Source organism: Hippopotamus amphibius, chromosome 8, assembly GCF_030028045.1.
Source record: "Hippopotamus amphibius kiboko isolate mHipAmp2 chromosome 8, mHipAmp2.hap2, whole genome shotgun sequence".
Lineage (NCBI taxonomy): Eukaryota > Metazoa > Chordata > Mammalia > Artiodactyla > Hippopotamidae > Hippopotamus > Hippopotamus amphibius.
This window is the reverse complement of record NC_080193.1, coordinates 5,247,871-5,267,492: the sequence shown is the minus strand read 5'-3', so window position 1 is coordinate 5,267,492 and position 19,622 is coordinate 5,247,871. Positions and strand designations below refer to the sequence as shown.

The window sequence follows — 19,622 nt, the reverse complement described above, 5'->3', positions numbered from 1 at the left end:
GTGCAGTGTCTGGTTTAGGACAATTTTGGTTTATTTCAGCATTATGGTTTGGAGCCAGGACAATGCTTTCCACATTCCGTCTTTGTCGAGGGGCTTTGCAGTTCTGAGATTCTGTCTGGTGACACCAGTTACAAGATAAGACTCAGTCTCAGAATTCCAAGCCGAGGATTCTCATCTGGAGCCCCTCGAGCATGGGATCCTTGGTCTGACTCTTCACTGTGTCACTCGCGGCACCTGTCACAGTGCATGACACCCAGAGGGTGCTCAGTAGATTTACTGAACGAGTTTCTAAACTTAGAAATTGCTTTCTGATAGGATGAAATTGCTCACTCTTTCTGAGACCTTGTCCACGGCACTGCACCTGGCGAGATCGTATATGTCCTCCCCGAGATTGCACCGCGTTTACAGGTGGGAACCAATGTTTGTTCTTGGTCTGGGTGTACGGAGAACTTTGGGATTGGGGGTGGGGAGTGGAGAAGGATGCTTTGAAAAGCAAGTGACTCTTCTGTCCCATTGTTAATAAGAGCTGAGGTTACAAGTCATTGGAGTGAGTTTTGTCTTTGCCAAAACCAGTTGAACAACTATTTGAGTGCCTACTAGGCAGGCAATAAATCAGTAATTGATTGATTTGGAGATGGATAAAAGTTGGTTTTACTTTTGTCTCCCTCAAATCCAGAAAATGACTAAAAAGTCATTTATTTTTCCTGTTGGAGAAAGAGTATGACCCAGGGACTCCGGGGCCTAGTCGGTGGAGGGGGATCAAAGTGGTTGGTTTGATCGTGGGTCCAGCCACCTCCATGTCTCTTTGAATGTGTCCCCTCCTGAATGCAGGCTTCTCCTCATCGCACAGAGGCAGTAATCTCTGTCCCACACACCTACAGCGAAGGAGCGGATATGACCTGCATTAAGGGTTGTAATGACCGTGTACCACGAAGTGGTTGCCACTCACAGGGAGAGGTGATGAAAGAGTGGCTCCTGTGGGGCACAAGACTCCAGGAGCCTCTGGAGTCTTGTGATGGGCTGCATTTGGTCCTCCTCCCTCTGTGGGTACCGACTCATCCAGTTTCCTTCATCTGGCCCATTTCCCAGTTTGGCTTCTCTCTTAGCTCTAGGTAAACAAGTTACTGTGTTCAAAACTGAATGACTTGCATCTGGTACATTTTGTCCTCGCATCTTATAGCAAGGACTAAATGGTACCCTGGGAGCTTGGCAGAGTGAGCACTGGCTTCATCAGCAGAGAAGAACGCATTCTCGTGGGAAGGCAAAGCCCTGGAGGAGAGTGCCCTTCCTGGTCCGGAATTTCTCACCCATCACAAGTGCTCGTGAAAGTTACCTTTTGGTACTCACTCTCCCATCCTTCCCAAGGGAAACTGAGTAGCTTCTCAAGTATGTCTTACAACTACAGGGGTGAGAATCCCAGTTTTGTTGAAAAACTGGACCTCAGAAATATGAAAATACAAGCTGGTCTTTTTGGAGGACGAAGGAGGCTTAGTTTACACAAGCCTCTGGCCCAGCAGCTCTGTGGCTCCCACATGGGAAGTGACCCGTTAGCTGTGGAACCAGGCAGCTGGAGAGACACTTTGCCTTCGGACTGCCACACCCCCTGGCTGGTGCCGCCTTCCCTTCTCCTAGGGGAGCAGTGCAGTTCATGATGGAGGTAAACCTCTGGCCCGAGGGGACCTCTGATAAATAAGACTGTGCTTTTCTGTGGATAAGAGGGTATCTGTGCACCAGGGTGCATGCTCGCATCTAGAAATAATAGCATCTTATTACCATATGCAAGTACGATTTTTATAAATTGAAAAATTTACAAATAGTCTGTTTCATACCGTTCTTCCCACTACTTCTTGGGATCATTGAGTTATGATTTCTGTCATGTAGTCAGTTTCAGATAGGAAGTAGGAAGCCTAATTCGAATTATCTTCCTTGTCTACACTTGACCTGTTTTCTTTGGCCTTGGCAGGTAATTTTCAAAGTGTTCTCAGAAGTTCACCTTCATCAGAATCACGTTAAAATCCCTAAGTCTGTGTCCCAGCCCCAGAGATTCTGATTGGGGTTGTGTGTGTGGCTGGACTTTGCATTTTTTTTGTTTGTTTGTTTACAGTTCTTTCTTTAAGGTTAGAATTTACATGGAGTGACATGTACAAATCTTAAGTATACTACCCTGTGGGTTTTGACAAATGTGCTCCCTTATGTAACTCAACCTTTATCTTTTCTGTCAAGGTAAAGAACAACTTGACCATCAGCGCAGAAGGTCCTCTTGTGCCCCTTCCCAATCAGCCCCCACTGGACTATGCATCTAGCAGTGCCTCAGGGCTTCTTGTTAACAGTGGCGGAGGCCAGAGAGCCACTGTAATTAATTAACAACAGCACAGCGTTGGAAGTTTGATCTAGCAGGAAGGGTTGGGGATTGGAGTTACCATCTGAATTCAAGGGTCTTGAATTCTGTAGATCTTGGATCCTATTGATAGGGACTATATTTTAAAAAAGACATTTTGGCAACTTGCTTAGGAGTTGCAGGCAACCTCTAGGCCTGCCTTGCTTCTCCCTTCTGAAATCAGGGTATTTTCAGTTCCAGATGTGGAGTCTACATTGGTTGCTTGGACTTTCAACTCCTCTGGGCTGTTTTGACAAAATATCACAACTGGGTAGCTTATAAACAACCAAAATTTATCTTTCACCGTCCTGGAGGCTGGAAGTCTGAGATCTGGGTGCCAGCATGGTTGAGTGAGGGCCCTCTCCTGGGTTGCAGACTTCTCATTGTACCCACACGTGGCAGAAGAGGCCAGGGAGCTCCGTGGAGCCTCTTTAATAAGGCACTGATCCCATACGTGACTTAAGCACCTCCCCGAGGCCCCACCTACTTAAAACCATCACCTTTGGGGTTAGGATTGCAACATAGGAATTCTGCGGGGACACAAGCATTCCGACCATAGCAGAGACCATTGCCTGCCAGGTGCTTGCGGGCTCCAGTCCCTTCTTAGCGTGGTCCCCTGCAATTCCATGGTTAGGGTTTCCCAGCTACTGGCTCTTCTGCGGCTGTTCCCAGTCATCTTAAGTGTAGAAGACCCAGTGCCATTCTTGGCTTCTTCTTGGTGACTCACTTGAGTGCATCAGTTCCCTTTCCTTTATGATGCTGCCATTTATTTTTCATAATATCAAGGTTTGTCATTTGATCCAGAGCCAGTGATTGATGACGCCCTCCCCTCTCCATGGGGAGAGAATATACACGCAATAGTTAAGCTTAGAAGAGTCCAAACAAAGTAGGCATTCAGAAGTGGGACCAGTAATAGTGAGCGGAAGGGTTCTGGAAAGATCAAGCAGAGGCAGTGGGGCTAGAGCTGGACCATGGAAGAAGGACGGAGCCAAGGAATGAGGCATAAGGACCTCCAAGTGACTTAGGTGAGTTTATGGTGACATCTTGCTTTTAGGTAGCATCTGGTACTCTTAGGTGCTCATTATTTTTTCTTTTCCTTTCTAACAGCTCTGTGAGTTAGATGGGGCAGGTAGTTAAATCCTGTATGTTGTTGAGAAATTGAGGTCCAGAGAGAAAAAGTGATTTGCCCAAGACTACCCAGTGAGATCACTGGCAGCCTGAGCTCTGCTCCTTGCTATTTCAAATTTCCTATGTCAACTGACCTTCCACTGGTCTCTGACCCCCAGAACACCTTCATTGCTGGTTTCCTGTGGTGTTTGGTTTTATTCTGCACTGCATGGTGCTGCCAAAACAGAATCTTCCTAAAACATTTCCCCTGTAACCTGTAGCGTCAAACACATTTCCTTATCTTCTAGATTTGAGCCAGTCCAGACTTTGATACTTTGAAGATAACTTGAGGAGGACAGGGTAAGAGTATGTTTGGACTTCTTTTTCCCTTTCTTTCTTGAGATTGTAGGGAAGTATTAGATTTCAGAGTCTGAAGCTAACATAGCAGTCACTAGCCAGATGTGGCTCCTTAAATTTGAATTAATTAAAATTAAGTAAAACTTAAAGTCCAGTTCCCCAGTTCGAGCAGTCACACATGGCTTATGGCTCCTGCAATGTCAGTGCAGAAACAGAACTTCCCCATCAGTGGAAAAGGTGCTGTTGGAGGACCCTGGTTTACAGACACAGGCTCCACTGAGTGACTTCCTATGACCTCTGACCTTACAAGGAAGGCTCGGAGTGCAGCGGGTGTGATGAAGCTGTCTGTGGCACTGATGTGTTCAGGCCATGTTCTAGCAGTCTCTGGTTCAGCTCCCGAAAAGCCACAGTTGCTTGTTTTTCACAGAGAGGGAAGACCTCTGACTTGAGTTGTACTAACTCTGGTACCAGTGCTGCTGTGGTTGGGCAGCATCCCACGATAGACTCTAGAACCAGTGTCCGTCGGCTCAGTGTAACTGCAGGTTCCACATCCATGGATTCAACCAACCGCAGATGGAAAACGTTCAGTTGGAAAACAAAATTCCAGAAAGTTCCAGAAAGCAAAACTTGAATTTGCCTCATGCTGGCGACCATTTAGCATTTACACTGTATTTACAACTATTTACATTGTATTGAGTATTATAAGTAATCTAGAGATGATGTAAAGTATACCGGAGGAAGTGTGTAGGTTGTATGAAAATACTTCACCATTTAAAGCAGGGAGGGTTGGGGGGGGGATGAATTGGGAGATTGGGATACCAAATTGTACACTCTAAATATATGCAGTTTATTGTAAAAAATAAAAAAATAAAAAGTTAAAAAAAATTTTAAAATTAAAAAAAAATGAAAGAAAGAAAATACTGCACCATTTCGTATAAGGGACTTGAGCATCCTCAGATTTTGGTACCCGCAGGGGTCCTGGAACCAGTCACATGTGGAGACTAAGGGACAACTGTATTACCGTTTGTCCCATGTTTATATGTGGCCCTACTACATGTGCTGTTAGTGGTGCATATTTAAACGATTGTGTGTACGTGGATGAGCACACATGTGTGAAGACGTATGCCTGTGTTGGGAGAGGTACAGTGGGCAGAACAGCTGTAGCGGGAAAAGCTCCTGTGCAGAGGAACAAACTGCCATGTTGCTGCCCCCACCTTTAAGAATGTTCTTTGTTGCTGGTCTCTGACTGGAATTTGGTTTGTACATACTTTGGGTTTGCGAGAATAAAAACCTGAATGCAGAGTTACAGGTAAGGGACTGCTGTTAGTTCAAGTGCATCGAGGTGAGTCGTTTTATGCACAGTGGCTTATATGGGGAGCATCCTTTTGGAAGAGCGAGGCAAAGAGGGCTCCTGTGTATCCCAGCATGTACACTGCCTCTGACAGGATGGTAAGACATCCCAAGGGACCCACTCTAGGTTTTAGTCTTTATTCTATCAAGATTAGGGTTTACAGAGCGTGAAGAGCCAAATCCATACTAGCTGTCTAAGAAAGACATTGTCTCGTATTGGTTTTCATGGCCCTGTTCTGAGTTAGACCTGAATCAGAAGAGGAAAGTTTTCTTCTTTTCTTCCCCCAGGTGGTCATGTGTTTATGAATTATAGCCCATTTACATAACTGAGTGTTGGCACTGGGATGCTTGTGACATTTGGTTGGGTTGGGGAGCTCCATGGTAGAGTTGCTGACTCTCTTTTTAGAATGTTGTCTTTGTTTTTGCCCTGAATTCAGCAATTTCCTTTGGGGAAAAAAAAAACCCGAAACATTTAATTGAGTATTTATATACCATAAACTAACCATTTAAAGATACAGTGTAGGGGGTTTTGATAGATGTATACACCTGTGAACCAACGTTTTCATCACCCCTGAAAGCTTCTTGTCCCTTGGCAGTCCATCCCTTTCTCTGCCCCAGCCCCAGACAATCCGTGGTCTGTTTTCTGTCACTATAGATAAGCTTCTACTTTCTAGAATTTTGTATTAATGGAAACATGCATTATGTACCTTTTGAGGGTGGGGGAGGAAGTCTGGGTTATTTTATTCAAGGTGTTGATTTTGAGGTTCATCTGTGTTGGAGCACACATCAGTGTTTCATTGCTTTTCTGGCCGGTAGTATTCCGTTGTGTGGATACCCCAGATTTTATTCATTTACTTTATGATGGACGTTGGGTTGTTTCCACTTTTTGGCTTTTACAAACAAAGCTGCTATGACTATTTAAGGACAAGATTTGGGTGGGCAAATGTTTGCATTTCACTCTTGTGTAAATACCTAGGAATAGAATGGCTGGGTCACCTGGTAGGTGTATGTTTTACTTTATAAGAAACTGCCAAACTTTTCCAGAGTGACTGAGCCACTTCTGCATTCCCGAAAGCAGTGCACAAGAGTTCCCCTTGCTCCATATCGTCACCAACCCTTCGTATTACCCGTCTTTCAATTTCAGTCATTCTAGTGGGTATGTAGTGGTATCTCGTGTTTATTTTGCATTTCCCTGGTGACTGATGATATTAAGCATCTTTTCGTGTGCTTATTTGCCATCCCTATTTCTCCTTTGTGAAGTCTTTATTCAAAATCCTTTACCTGTTTTTAACTGGAGTGTTTGTGTTTCTATTATTGAGTTTTAAGAGTTCTTTATATGTTCTGGATAATAGTCCCCAGTCTTCTTTTGAGTCTTACAGTAATTTTACTGTCTTTATAGTAAGGCAAGGCCCAACTTTCATTTTAGTATTTAAAACTGAACTCCTTCCAAAACAAACCTATTCTGTCATTCTTCCTCATCTCAGGTAATAGCATTTCTATCCTTGGAGTCATTCTTGACTCCTGTCTTTCTCCCCCACCCACATCCAATCCATCAACAATTTCTGCTGCTACCTTCAAATTATATTCAGAATCCAACCACTTTCACCACCTCTACCCTGTTCTCACCCACCCTCATTTATCCTCTGGATTCTTGCAGGAGCCTCCTAACTGGTCTCCCTTCATCTACCCTCCCACTTCCTGCCGCCTCCCCCCACCCCATCTTTTCCCAAATGTAGCAGCCAGAGCCATCCTGTTAAAACCTAAGTCTGATGCTCTTGCTGTTCTGCTGAGAATTCCCCACTGACTTATGAGGGCTTGTAAAGCCCTCGATGGTTTGGCCTGCTGTTCCCTGTCCCCTTTCTCCTGCCGCACTCCATCCCCCTTGCTCACTGGATTCTTCAAACATTCCAGACCTGCCGCAGGCTTTTTGCACTTGCTGTTGTTCCCTCTGTCTGGAATAATTTTCTTCCTCCAGGCGTGACTCTCTTCCTTACCTCCCTTTAAGTCTTTGTTTAAATATCACCTTCCGCTCAGTGTATATGTTTAACTTTAGATCATTTCCCTTTTCCCTGCTAGTTCCAAACACCAAATAGGAAAAGAAAATTAAAGATGTTATTATGCTCAAAAACAAGATAAACATATCTATAAAAAAACAAACAAACAAACACAAAGCAAAGATTGATGCTGAAGCCACAGTCCCACTCCACTGTGAGTCTGGAAGTAGGTGGTGGAGCTGGGAGCTCCAGTCTGCTGGGGCAGAGGAAACTGAAAGTAGCCCATGAGCCAGACTCATTGCTGAAAAACAGGGTCTGGGCTGGGCTGCTCTAGCTATGGAAGGAGGCTAAAAACATCCAAGACAATTACTGCTCAGGGTAAAGTCTAGGGCAGCGGGAAGAAACAAGCTTACAGCCCACTCATGGGCCAGTATCACCTGGAGGCATGACTGAAGTTTACCCTTGTCACTATGTGAGGGTTCCTGGTCTGTCAACAGGAGACCTGGTCTAGGCTTGCGGATCCTGGAGGAGGGGTGGTGCAGAGAAGACCTCCCCACCCCCACTCTATCTCACCCCACTCCTCCTCCTCCCCACCAGCTCTGACCTTATGAATTTGCAAACCAAAATTCCAGAACATCCAAACTATTAAAGATAGCCAACAAAATCAACAGTGAGAGATTAATTTGTTCAGAATTAAGTGAAAAAGAGACCAATCTGATACCAACTATAAAATGCATGTTTAGAATTATCAGAGATGAAAGAAATTACAGCTATATGAAAATATGAAACACAACAGGCAGAAAGGAAACATTAATAGGTGGATATGAACAAAAACATGCAAATGTTGGAAATAAAAAAATAAGCATCAAAATTGAAATCTTAATGAATGAAGCTCCACACTGGACAAAGATGCAGATAGGATTAGAGAACTGGAAAATATGCAGAATGCAGAAGAGGAGGAGTAAAAATGTTTTGACAGAGTCGTTGGGTCATGTGGAGGGCAGACCTAACCTTGATCTGATAGACCTTCTAGAGGAGATGGGGCCGTGGCAGACAAGCACTATTCAGAGAGGCAAAGGCCGAGAATTTTCTAGAAGTAAAATAAGACATGGGTTTTCAGATTAAAAACACACACGGTGCTTTGTTTAACAAGGTGAATTAAAATAAACTCACAAGTCCACCCCTAGACACGTTGCGGTGACATAGCCCAACACAGGGATAAAGCAAAACTCTCCCAAACTACCAAATGAGAGAAGACAGGTGATCTACAAAGGAGTGGCAGTTTTAAGGTAGTCTTTTCTCTATCCACGTTCTACTTCATCGCAAGCCTTGATCCTAAATGCTAAGCAGTTGGTTGTCGTTTATGTCCTTCAGCAGCCACAGATTTAGTCCCATTGAGGAGTAAGGGGACCTGTGTTCGAGTGGCCACCCTCTGCTGCACACTATATCCAAAGATGTACAAGCTGGGGTGTTTCTTGCCATGTTTTATAGACGCAGAATCTCGAGGCCCAGAGGGGCTAAATGGCAATGACATGTTCTAGGCCATGGCTGTAGGCGATTGAGTTGATGCTGTGATCCAGAGTCCGTGCTCTGTCCGTCCACCTCTCCTCAGGGTGGGAAACCAGCTAAGCAGATGTCCTGGGTGATCTGGAGTTAGTTCTCCAGGCTAAGGTGTAAGTTAAAGTTCTCCTGCTGGACTCTGTTGGGGCAGGTGATCTCTCTCACCAGGGTTGCAAGAGGTCCTCCAGCTTCTGGCTGTGGGTCAGCTGCATCCTGGTGAAGGAGATGGGAAGACTGGCTGGGTATCCTCCTGTGCCAACAGACAGCTCAATTCCTGGTGTATTCCCTGGTCCTTTGGCCACCTCCTGGTTGTTTTTTTGTTTTTTTTGTTTTAAATGACCCATTTCCTTTATTAACATGTTGCTGGACCAAGTTGGTACACTTGCGATTTGCTGTTGTGTGTTACTTTTTTCTTCAGGGTAGGAAATTGATATAGCTTAGTAGTTTTCTTCCTGCCAAGGTACTTTTTGATACCCTGTTGAATTTCAGACGTTTAATTTTTTTACATGTTTCCCCTTCATTTAGACAAGGACCTAAGAGCTTTGTGGAGGTAGGAATTCAGTTTTTGCCAGTCAGGGCTTGGAGAAAAATATCTGAAAGTAGACAGGAGATAAACTAGGAAGATCACTGATTTATGGAGTGGGTAGAGTGTGCTTGAGATGGGGGTGCTACAGGTAGATTTCTTATTTAATAAAGTCATCCGGTTTATGCTTTCTTAAGAAATCAAGGGATTGAGATGTGAAACAATATATCACATACTTGGGTGTTTATGAACAAGCCCAAGAAAGAGTATTCCCCTCTCCTTTCCTGCCAAACGTGACCACCATCTTGAATTTGGTGTTTTTACTTCCATTGATACATCTATGTTAAATGGGTCCAGTGTTCGGCTGAATTATCATGGACGCCTGCATGTTCCTAGATTTGGACCTTTGGTTTGTGGAGGCAGGGGTCATGAAGCTCAGTTTGTCCTTCTTAACTGGGAACCTGTTTGTGTCTACTCTTGCTGCCTTCCGCCCACCCCCCAGCCCCGACCGGATCACTTACCATGGTAGAGTCTCTTGTTATCTACATCCCTGCCAACGCTTCTCTTTTTCTCATTGTTTGTCTGTTTGTTTAAACTCAAGGTCAATCAAATAACTAAGAAGATATCAGGACAGGAACCATTCTTAGCACTTGGATTGGATAAAACATGTTACTTTCTTTTCAGCACCAAAATGGTAATGGGCATATATTTCATGTCTACTGTGGCAGGGTGGTAAAGGCTACCTGGATTTAAATCCCAGCTCTGCCACTGATTTGGGTGTGACTTTGAGCAAATTACTGAACCTCTCTGTCTTGGTTTCCTCATCTCTGAAACGAGAATACTAAGGATACCTACCTCAAGGTCGTTAGGATCAAATGAGTTAACACCCATAAAACTGGAAACGCAGTGCCCAGAGCAGGGCAAGCACACAGTATGTGTTAGCGGCTATTATAGTCACCGCTCTGGAAGTCTAAGGTGTGCTGTCTCTAATCTTCACAACACCCTTATAATGTTGGTTCACCCAACTGGATAGAGACCCTTGAAGACAGGGACCCACATCAAATGTAGTTTTTTTGTATCAATTTTACACACACACAGCATGGCCTTGCCTTCACTTTGAAACACTGTAAATACAGGTTTCTTTGTACATGAACTCAGAGTCCATCTGGTCTCATTAGTTGGTAACCTTGAAATTAAACTCTGCAAAAACCTGTCCTAGAGTCTGACACCCAGGAACAGAGTTGTTGACGACTCCAGGAGCTTGTCCACTCTCCCTTCCCCAGTCTGGCAGTCACTCTCCTAGGACCTTAGAAGGTTGGGGCGTGGGGGTGTGACATGAAGCAAAGGGTTTCAATTAAAACCCAGAAGTCCAGAGGGCCTTTTTAATCATCTGGCATCAAATGCTGGGTGCTGTGCTGAACATTCAAAGTGCCGTGTTGCTGATGAGTGGAGTGTGGGGAGAGGCATTAACAGGGTTGGCTGGGCAGGGCAGACCTAGCCTGGGTTATGACCTCCCTGGTCCATTCTGAGCGAGAACTCTAATTGCAGACATGATAAAGCATAGGTGGCGTAATGAGGTGAAGAATGGGCAGGAAGCTGTCCTAGCTTGTGCTGATAATGCCTGAGACCTAGTGGTGTCTCCAGGGAGCCCAAAGCACAGCTCAGACATTATCTCATTAATCCTCCCAAAACCCCCATGGGGTAGGCAGGTGGCAGGCATTCCCCTTGCTCTCAGGATCAGAGAGAATGGGGCCCTTATGCGTCTCACCCAGGGTCGTCCAGGGTGGCAAAGCGCAGCATATAATTTATTGCTTTTAACACTGTGGTTGCCTCTCCGCCCTATCCCCCCCGCCCCTGTTATTAACAGACTACACAGGACTGTTTTAATCAGGCGATCTTCATCAAGTGTTCCTTCCTGAAGCGCTCTGGCTTGGAAAATCACCAGTGCAATTACAGAGAAGCAGGGATGGAATGGGGTGACTCTGTAGCCTGTGGGTGTAACTAGCGAGTCCTCAAGGAACCCAAGGTGCCCTTCCCCTCCTCGCGGGCTTTTGCCCTATTCTGGCTCTATCACTGATATCCTGCTTTCCTGCATTCTTTTTTTTTTCTTTTTTCTTTTGGCTGCATTGGGTCTTCACTGTTGTGCGCGGGCTTTCTCTAGTTGTGGTGAGCAGGGGGCTACTCTTCATTGCAGTATATGGGCTTCTCATTGTGGTGGCTTCTCTTGTTGTGGACTTCAATAGTTGTGGCTCATGGGCTCTAGAGCGCAGGCTCAGTAGTTGTGGCGCACGAGCTTAGTTGCTCCAAGGCATGTGGGATCTTCCCAGACTAGGGGTTGAACCCCTGTCCCCTGCATTGGCAGGTGGATTCTCAACCACTGCGCCACCAGGGAAGTCCCTCCTGCATTCTTGCGATAGGTTTCTTGCTTGGGTCCATGGTCTCGGGCATGGTGAGTGGGGGTAGTTCTACTTCCACTCTACGCCACTGTTACTGATCCTCCTTGTTGTCACCCTTTTCATGGTGACACTGCCCTGGCTGGAGCCCTTTCCCTCTTAGGCACTGTGCCCTCATGCACTCGCCTCACCCCCAACCTTGGAATCCTAATTTACCAAGTGCATTGGCTTGTGCCACCTGACTCAGGTGATCGAGACGCTGTCCCTGGTTTACGCACGAAGAAACTGGACCTTGGGGCTGTGTTCTTTTCAGCATGCCACACCGTTGCTCATAATTAGAGTCTTGCCCTACTATTTTTTTTAAATCTTTTTAAACTTGCCCTTTATTTGCATTAACTCTTTCATGACAGTTTTGTTGAGATATAATTCACACACCATGCAATTCACTCATGTATGGAGTGTACAGTTTAATGGTTCTTAGTATGTTCACAGAGTTTTAGACCATCATCACAATCAATTTTAGAACATTTAAATCAAATCAAAAAAGAAACCCCGTACCTTTTAGCTCCTACTTCCCTATCCTTTCATTCCTCAACCCTCCAGCTTTATGCAACCACTAATTATTTTCTGTCTTTATAGATTTCCCTGTGCTGGACTTTCATATGAATAGAGCAATAGAAGATGTGGACTGAGTTGACTGGCTTCTTTCACTCAGCTTAATATTTTCTAGGTTCATCCATGTTGTAGCATGTACCAATATTCTGTCCCTTTGTGTAGCCAAGTGATACTCCTTTGTCTGGGTATACCACGTTTTGTTTACCCATTCACACATTGATGGACATTTGGGTTATTTCCACTTTTTTGGCTATTATGAATAATGTTACCATAAATTTTCAGGTACAAGTTTTTGTGTGTGGGGTTGAGGGGAGGGAGTGTATTTTCTAGCAGATAGTGAAAGGATTTTTAGCTTTTTGTTTTGAGTGTTTTTGTCCATCTGTTTTCTGTGTGTCAAAGGAAGGAACCAAAATCATGGTATAAAAGGAAGGAATCAAAATCATGGTATAAAAGTATTTCTATGATCAGGTGGCCTCTGGCGCAAGCACGACGTGTCAGGATGATCGGAGCTAAACTGCTGTCACCATCGATTAGGATAGTGTTTATTGTTGATTCCGCACTGTGTGCTGGTTTATCATACTTTCCTCTCGTGTTTTCCTTGCGGAGCCCTTGCAGGCATCCTGTGCGGATTGGCCAGCGCTTGGCCATCTGGAACCCACAGAGCGCTCTCTCCAGGGTGCCCTCAGCTGCTGGACCATTCCGTGGTGGCATGTTGCTGTGGGGAGGAGCACTACGTGTTTGTAGATGCGGTCTATTATTTTTAAACTGTGTTATACACAGAGCTGATTTATAGGGAAAAGCCCTGGTGAGCTTCAAATTTCCGTCACCTGTTGTGTTAGCAAATACACAAACATTTTAGATCTTTTTTTTTCTTTTCAAATTACTGCTCAAACAGCAATGGGTTTTAATTACCTTTTCTTGTCCAGTGTCTGGCACAGGGTCAGTGCTCAGCAAATGTTGGTTTGGATGAATACTAGAATCAAAAAAGGAAAGTCTCCAGCTACTTACTCTCTAAACCCATCAACTTTTAAAATTCTTTGTTTCCTTGTGGTTTTCACCCACCTGCAGATGGTATTTTTAAATAGGTGTTGTTTTGCACATACGCTTTTCTTAAAATTTTGTACTTGGTACTCTTTATACCATGTTATCTTTATCATTATTCTCTTATGATTATATAATATTCCATACATTATGTACATTGTTTTGTTTAATTATATAGTCTTTGGAAAGACATTTTTTTTTGCTTCCTACATTTTCATAGTTTGGAGGAGGACTGCTTGAAGATTTTATCATGTAAAGTTACTACTTGGTTTTATTTATTTATTTATTTTTGCTTTTGACTTAGTTTTAGGTTACTTCCTCAGGATCTGCTCTAAAAATGGAATTATGGGGGAAAGAAAGTCATAGGATCTTGGGTTTGTTGCACATCTCTAGACAGATTTTCCCCAAATTGAGCCGATTTGCAGCGCAGCCAGCCAAGTGTATCCGCATACACCCAGCAGCCCTCCCGCATGGGGCTGGCATTGATTTACGCTGGTGATTTTACTGTGCGTTTATCAGCAACAAGGTTGATGGTCTTTCTGTTTTCTTACTATAAACTATTTATACATATCCCATAACTGTCGTTTCATTCCTTTCTGTTACTGATCATATGGAGAAGTTTTTAGAGTATAGTGTTCTTTCTGCCTCCTTTATCGCCGTCTAGCTTGTTCATTGTCCTAAAGGACTTCCCTTAACTCGAGTTGCCTCAGTGATTCTCAGAATAACCTCGGGACGGCCAGACTGAGCTCTTTACATGGCTGTCCCCTCTTCCCAACAATTTATTAAGTGAGTCCTGTCTGCATCCCTGTGTTATCTTGGTTTGCATCAGAAGATCTTATAAAAAGTTAAATGTATTTTTGGAATTTCTTTTCCACTTGTTTTATTTCTCTAGTTTCAGACTGGCATCATGTAGCTTTATTGGTTTTGTGGTTTTATAGTATTCTTTTTAAATCTGGAAGAATGGAAAGCCCACTTTATCCTTTCCCCTCCGATATATTTCTTCTTCATTTAATAACTCTTTGGTGTGTAAAAGCACCAAATCCTTCCCTTTTTATAGTAAGAACAATCAGGTGTCCTTTATGATGTCACGTTGTAATTTAAAATAAAACTATGTCCATGAATTTCTATGTAGGGCTCAGTACTTGTCATCTGGTAGCCGTGTGAGTCACTTTGAGTTATTTAAAGAATAGATTTAGAATTAAATTTTGCTTAACATTTTCAGATGGTTTCCTATCAGCTATTGGATTTTTTTTTTTTTAATGAAATTTAACCTATGAAACATCTCCTTACCTACTTGGAATTGGAAGTTCTAAGTGAAGATTTGTAAAGTCAGACATGTGATATACACAGGGCCGTATTGAAGTTTCAAAATGATTATCTGACAAAATACAGTTCCAGGGGATGGGAGATATTCAGGTGAGAAGGTAGGTTTGAAATACTTGCTGCTTTGCCCAGGTTCCGACAGGCAGCTTTTCAGTTGTTCTTTTGGTACCAAGAACAAGAGGAACCAAACAGGGTAGAGGCTGTTCTTGGCTTTTCTCTAAAAAGTGACGCCAACTGTGGAAGACAGTGTTCGGAAAACCAGAACCCTCAGCAAAGAAATGCCAGTTTTAATCTTCAGGCAGTTCCCATTTGGAAGTTTCCAACAAATAGCAACAGCCAGCTGCTTTTCTGTGTCTAGGGTACTTTCCGTTCCCATTGCTATGACAACAAGGGAGAGAAAACTGTGTTCGGATACCTGTAGATTCTATATCCAGAAAAAGGTTCAGGATATTTGCTCAAAGAGCAAAAGCGTGTTTCTGTTTCTTTGTACATAGAAGAGAAAAAATAATCCTTGTGATTCAAGAGAAAAATGGGTGGAGCTGTCCTTTTCCATGCTTTCACATAAATTATAAGTCTTGATTCTAGCCACCACACCTTTTAAGAAAAGGTCCAGGGCTGTTGTTTCATGTGAAACTCTGTACCACAGTGACACCCTACCCTGGTCGATGGCGGCAAAAGGACAAAAGGAAGGAAGTTTCCCTTTTAAATCCCCAGGAATTTTTTGATGAGATAATATTACAGACTGAAATGTCTCTCCTCCTATTCGTTCTGTGTTTGGCTCCAGTGTAACAGTAACCCACTTAGAAGCAGGCGGCCCTTTTGAAGTTATTTTAAACTTCCAGCAGAGTGTGGAGATATTGTAACCTTGGATAAGAGCACCACCAGCCCTGGTTTCAGTTTTGCCCTTTCAGACGTGTGGAAAGTGCCCCAGTATATCTCAAGGATTTTGTACTGAAAGCTTCTTAAAGAGCTGGTCTTGGTTTCAAAGCTTGGCTTGATGTCTCGTGCCCAAGGGAGCATAGTTCTATTTCTCCAGATATTTAACCTTGTTTGACATAGTCTTTTGGCTTTGAAGTTCCCGTCGAGTCTTTGTGCATTAACAAAGCAGTGAAACCATGATAGCCAAACTCATCGGGCTCCAAGAAATTTGAAGAAGGTCCATCTTCATATTTCAGCATAAAACCAGATGCTCGATACCTGGCACTGACGGTGGCCAGGACTCTGCCCTGGTTATTGTGAGCCATTTTGCCCAAGCAGCTCCTTGTTTGGACGTGCTAGTTGGATGTTCAGCACTACTTCTAGAGGTTATAGGATCTCTCTGTGTCGGGGAGAAAACGGGGGCTTAGAACAACCACCCTGGTTGTTGTGTCTGCCATCTCTGCAACCCCCAAATCCACATCACACTGTGGTGCCACCTGGAAGTTATTTTGGGTTGTGGGGGTGGTGAGGGCTGCTGGTTCTTTCTGCACCATTCTCCCTGAGTCATCCCTGTGCTGTGCCCCAGCCATTGCCAGCCCAGGGCCTGGGGGCTCCCGAGAGCCGTCCCAGACAGTCCTCCTCCGAGTCCACGGTCCTGTGCAGGTTGCCTGTTGGGGTCTCTCTTTGGCCTGATGCAATGCTTCCCTGCAGGACCCAGAGAATCTGCTGGAACACCTGGAAGAAGTGACTTCTGTCCAGCAGTGCCTACAAAGATCTTAACCAAAATAGAGCACGTATACGGTTTATAGAAGGGAAAGACTACTTCATGGCTTTTAATAAAAAGAGCGTTCCTCTTTGCCATCCTTGATTGCTATTCTCAGAGGCAACTATTTTCAGTTATTTAGTGGTTTCTTCTGTTCACCTCTGGGAATATTTCTAAATTTGTCAATAATTTCTAAATAACATGCTTTTACTGCCTCATATTTTTAGCCCATTTATACATTTTTCGACTTCCTACTATGGAAGATGGCGATTTTGTTCTCTAACCCACCTCATCCCTTCCCCTGTCCCGCTTTCCCAGCTCCCCACTTCCACACACACATTTCCCATCTCCGCATTTTCCCAGTGTAGTTGTATAGTTGTATCACAGTTAATGTTTAGATCAGGATTTACGTTATTATGGCTGTCACTGTTCCCAGCCAGGCCACATGCCATACCCTGCGTATGGTTTACAATTCTGGTGTGACGTTTTAGGGTTTTTTTTCTGGAGTTAATAATTGTCCCCCTGCCCCATTACTTTAGTTTACTATATGATTATCACATTTCATTCTCCTGTTCAGAACTGTAACAGTCTTCTCAGTACGGCCACTCCCATTAGGTGATGACTCAGGTTGTTGTTGTTTGTTTGCTTATTTTGGGAGCTGTCCTGCAGCCCTCATCCTTGGGGCCCCGTCTGGGCTGGTCGCCCGGCGGGCTGGTGGCATAGCTGTCATCCTGGGATTTCCCTCTATTTTTCTTCTCTGTTGGATTCCCTGTGCCCTGGATCCCACGCCTGCCTCTTCCTCAGTTTATCCCCTTGTTTTCTTGGAGTTGACAGCAGCTTCTGAGATCAAAGGGCCAGAAAACGTGAGGTTTTGCTTTTTTAGGCGAGGAATCCTGTTCCTCTTCCCTCTCCACCGCCCTTATAAAGCACTGTCGTGGGCCTTCCTGAGTGAAGGGCAGCCGGCACTGTGTTCTCTGCACGTAGAGCGGTAGCTGCCTCTGCAAGCCTGGCTGCTGTAACCAAGAAGGAGCCTTTGCTCCTGTGCCATTGCTAGTAAATCTTGAGATTGCCAGTAAAGTCCTGGGAATGTGTTTGGTGGCTTGGGAATCAGTGACTGTAAGAGCTGGATCTTTTAAAGTTCTGGCAGCAATTTGTTGAAATCCTGGCCTCTTTGTCATGGTCCCTCACTTAGCTGAACAGAGACTCAAATGACTTCCCCAAACAGAGCGGAGGCACGGCAGCAGGCCCACCTCCAGGCTAAGGGCTGTTTACCCAGCGGTCGTTTATTGAGCACCTATTGGGCACAAGGCTCTGGGTGGGGTGAAAGGGGACCTCTGAGGAAGACTCCTTCTAGAAGCAGGTGCCCATCCCAGAGGAGAGGCTAAAGGACTGTGCTGAGCACCATATAAAGCATTTGTGAACGTAGAGGTGGAAGCAGCTAGCTGTACTGGTGCATTCAAGAAAGCTCCATGGAAGGGCTGACATCTAAACTGGTCTTGAAGGACAGAGGATTCTAGGCAAAAGCATGAAGGGCAAGAAAACATGACACATCTAGGGAAGGTGACGAAGGAGAGGGCTTTCCCACTGATTGAGGGTCTACCATGCAACCATGATTATGTATTTTATCTCATTGAATCCTCACAGCACCCTGTTGAAGCAGATGCTACTGTCCCCATTTCATAGATGAGAAAATAGAGGTTTATAGAAATCAAGTCATCTGCCCAAGGAGATGTGCCTCATAAGAGGCAGATTTCAAAACATGGTTGCATGATTCCAAAGTTCTCATCCTCTCCATCCCCCAAACACCCCTCGGAACAAAATCAGGAGTCAGACAGCCAGAGGCACTGCTTCTTAGTGTCAAACCTCGTGATAGAGGACTAACTGGGAACTTGCCTTCAACTGACTTAAGCAAGGATGTTGACATCCCAAAGTTACTCTTGAGAGCACAAGACCAAAGTTATAACTCAGGACGTGTCTTCTGTTAAATCCTCACACTTTAGCGTAGCTTGTTAGTTATTGGCAGACCCGCCCCAGGAGTTTTGCTTATCTTCTCATTTCAGGACCTTTCCCCTCCTTCAGTATTCTCTGTCCAGTGAGTTTTTGTCACGTTCCATTCTAGGTTTCTGAGTCTACTTGGTTTTTTCTTTATGTTTTCATTAGTAGTTCTTTCTGATGACAACTCTGAATTCTTATACACAATTTAGCCTTTTTTTTTCCCTTCCAGTGTTTGTTTGATGTACAGCACTATATAAGTTTAAGGTGTAGAGCATAATGGTTTGACTTACATACATCATGAAATGATTATCACAAGAAGTTTAGTGACCATCCATCATCTCATCTAGATACATTAAAGAGAGAAAAAATATATTTTTTCCTTGTAATGAGAACTCTTAGGATTTACTGTCTTAATGACTTTTGTATATAACATGCAGCAGTGTTAATTGTCTTTTTCATGTTGTACATTACATCCCTAGTACTTATTTATCTAATGTCTGGAAGTTTGTACCTTTTGACCGCTGTCATCCAATTCTCCCACCCCCCTCCCCAATTCAGCCGTTCTTAATCTTCTTAAATATGAAGGCAAAAACTTCTTAAATTTCAAACATCTGATCAGGTAAACCCCGCACACCCAAACATTTAAAAAAAAATAAACTCAGAAATGCCTATAATTTTTATATGCCTATGTGACGCATTAAGTTCAAAGTTAACATGCTTGAACATCCTTCACTGAAATCTGCTAAGATTAATTTTGCACACACAGGTCTTACGTGTAGTCACTGCCTGTACGTCACTGGCTGGTGGCAGCATGTACGAATTCACAAGCCTGGTTTGTATGTGACAGCTGTCTGGAGCAATAGTGTGACAGCGATGTCTCACTGAATCGTCACAATATATGTTTCAGGTGTTGGAGGTTTGGAGGTCCTCATTCTCTATAGATGATTGTGATCCGGAAAAGAAGTTTAGGATCTTTTTAAGCTAAAGGATACTATTTCTCAGTAAATAGTAGAAAGATTTGATTGGGACCTCATCTTGAAAAATGAAACTGAAAACAAGTTTGTATTTGAATTTAACAAGTTAAATTATAATTGCATCTTTCTTATGGTTTCCGAAAACACAACAAATCGCATGTGGGCAGTGTTGGGATATTTTCAGCAAAACCGTGTGAGCGTATGGATGTGACGTTTCTCTTACGTTTCACTCCAGCAGCAGGATCATCCAAAGTCATTTTTCCAAAAATGTTAGAGAACTCCTTCTTTTCCCGAAGTTCTGTCTTAATGCTTTGATCGTTCTCTGTGGAAGC

The 19,622-nt window shown here is 43.9% G+C and overlaps 1 protein-coding gene across 5 annotated transcripts in view; it reads left to right on the top strand.

Annotated features, from left to right (window-relative positions):
• The window catches only part of ZNRF3 (zinc and ring finger 3), a 138,937-nt gene that overhangs the window by 58,713 nt on the left and 60,602 nt on the right, over positions 1 to 19,622 (top strand). The window contains exons 1-2 of one of the 5 annotated variants that reach the window (XM_057744055.1): positions 3,359 to 3,402; positions 3,793 to 3,844. The exons of the other annotated variants lie outside the window; for them this stretch is intronic. The gene's annotated coding sequence lies outside the window, so the exon portion shown is untranslated. Of the gene's footprint in view, positions 1 to 3,358; positions 3,403 to 3,792; positions 3,845 to 19,622 lie in introns of those variants that run through there. 5 annotated transcript variants of the gene reach the window in all.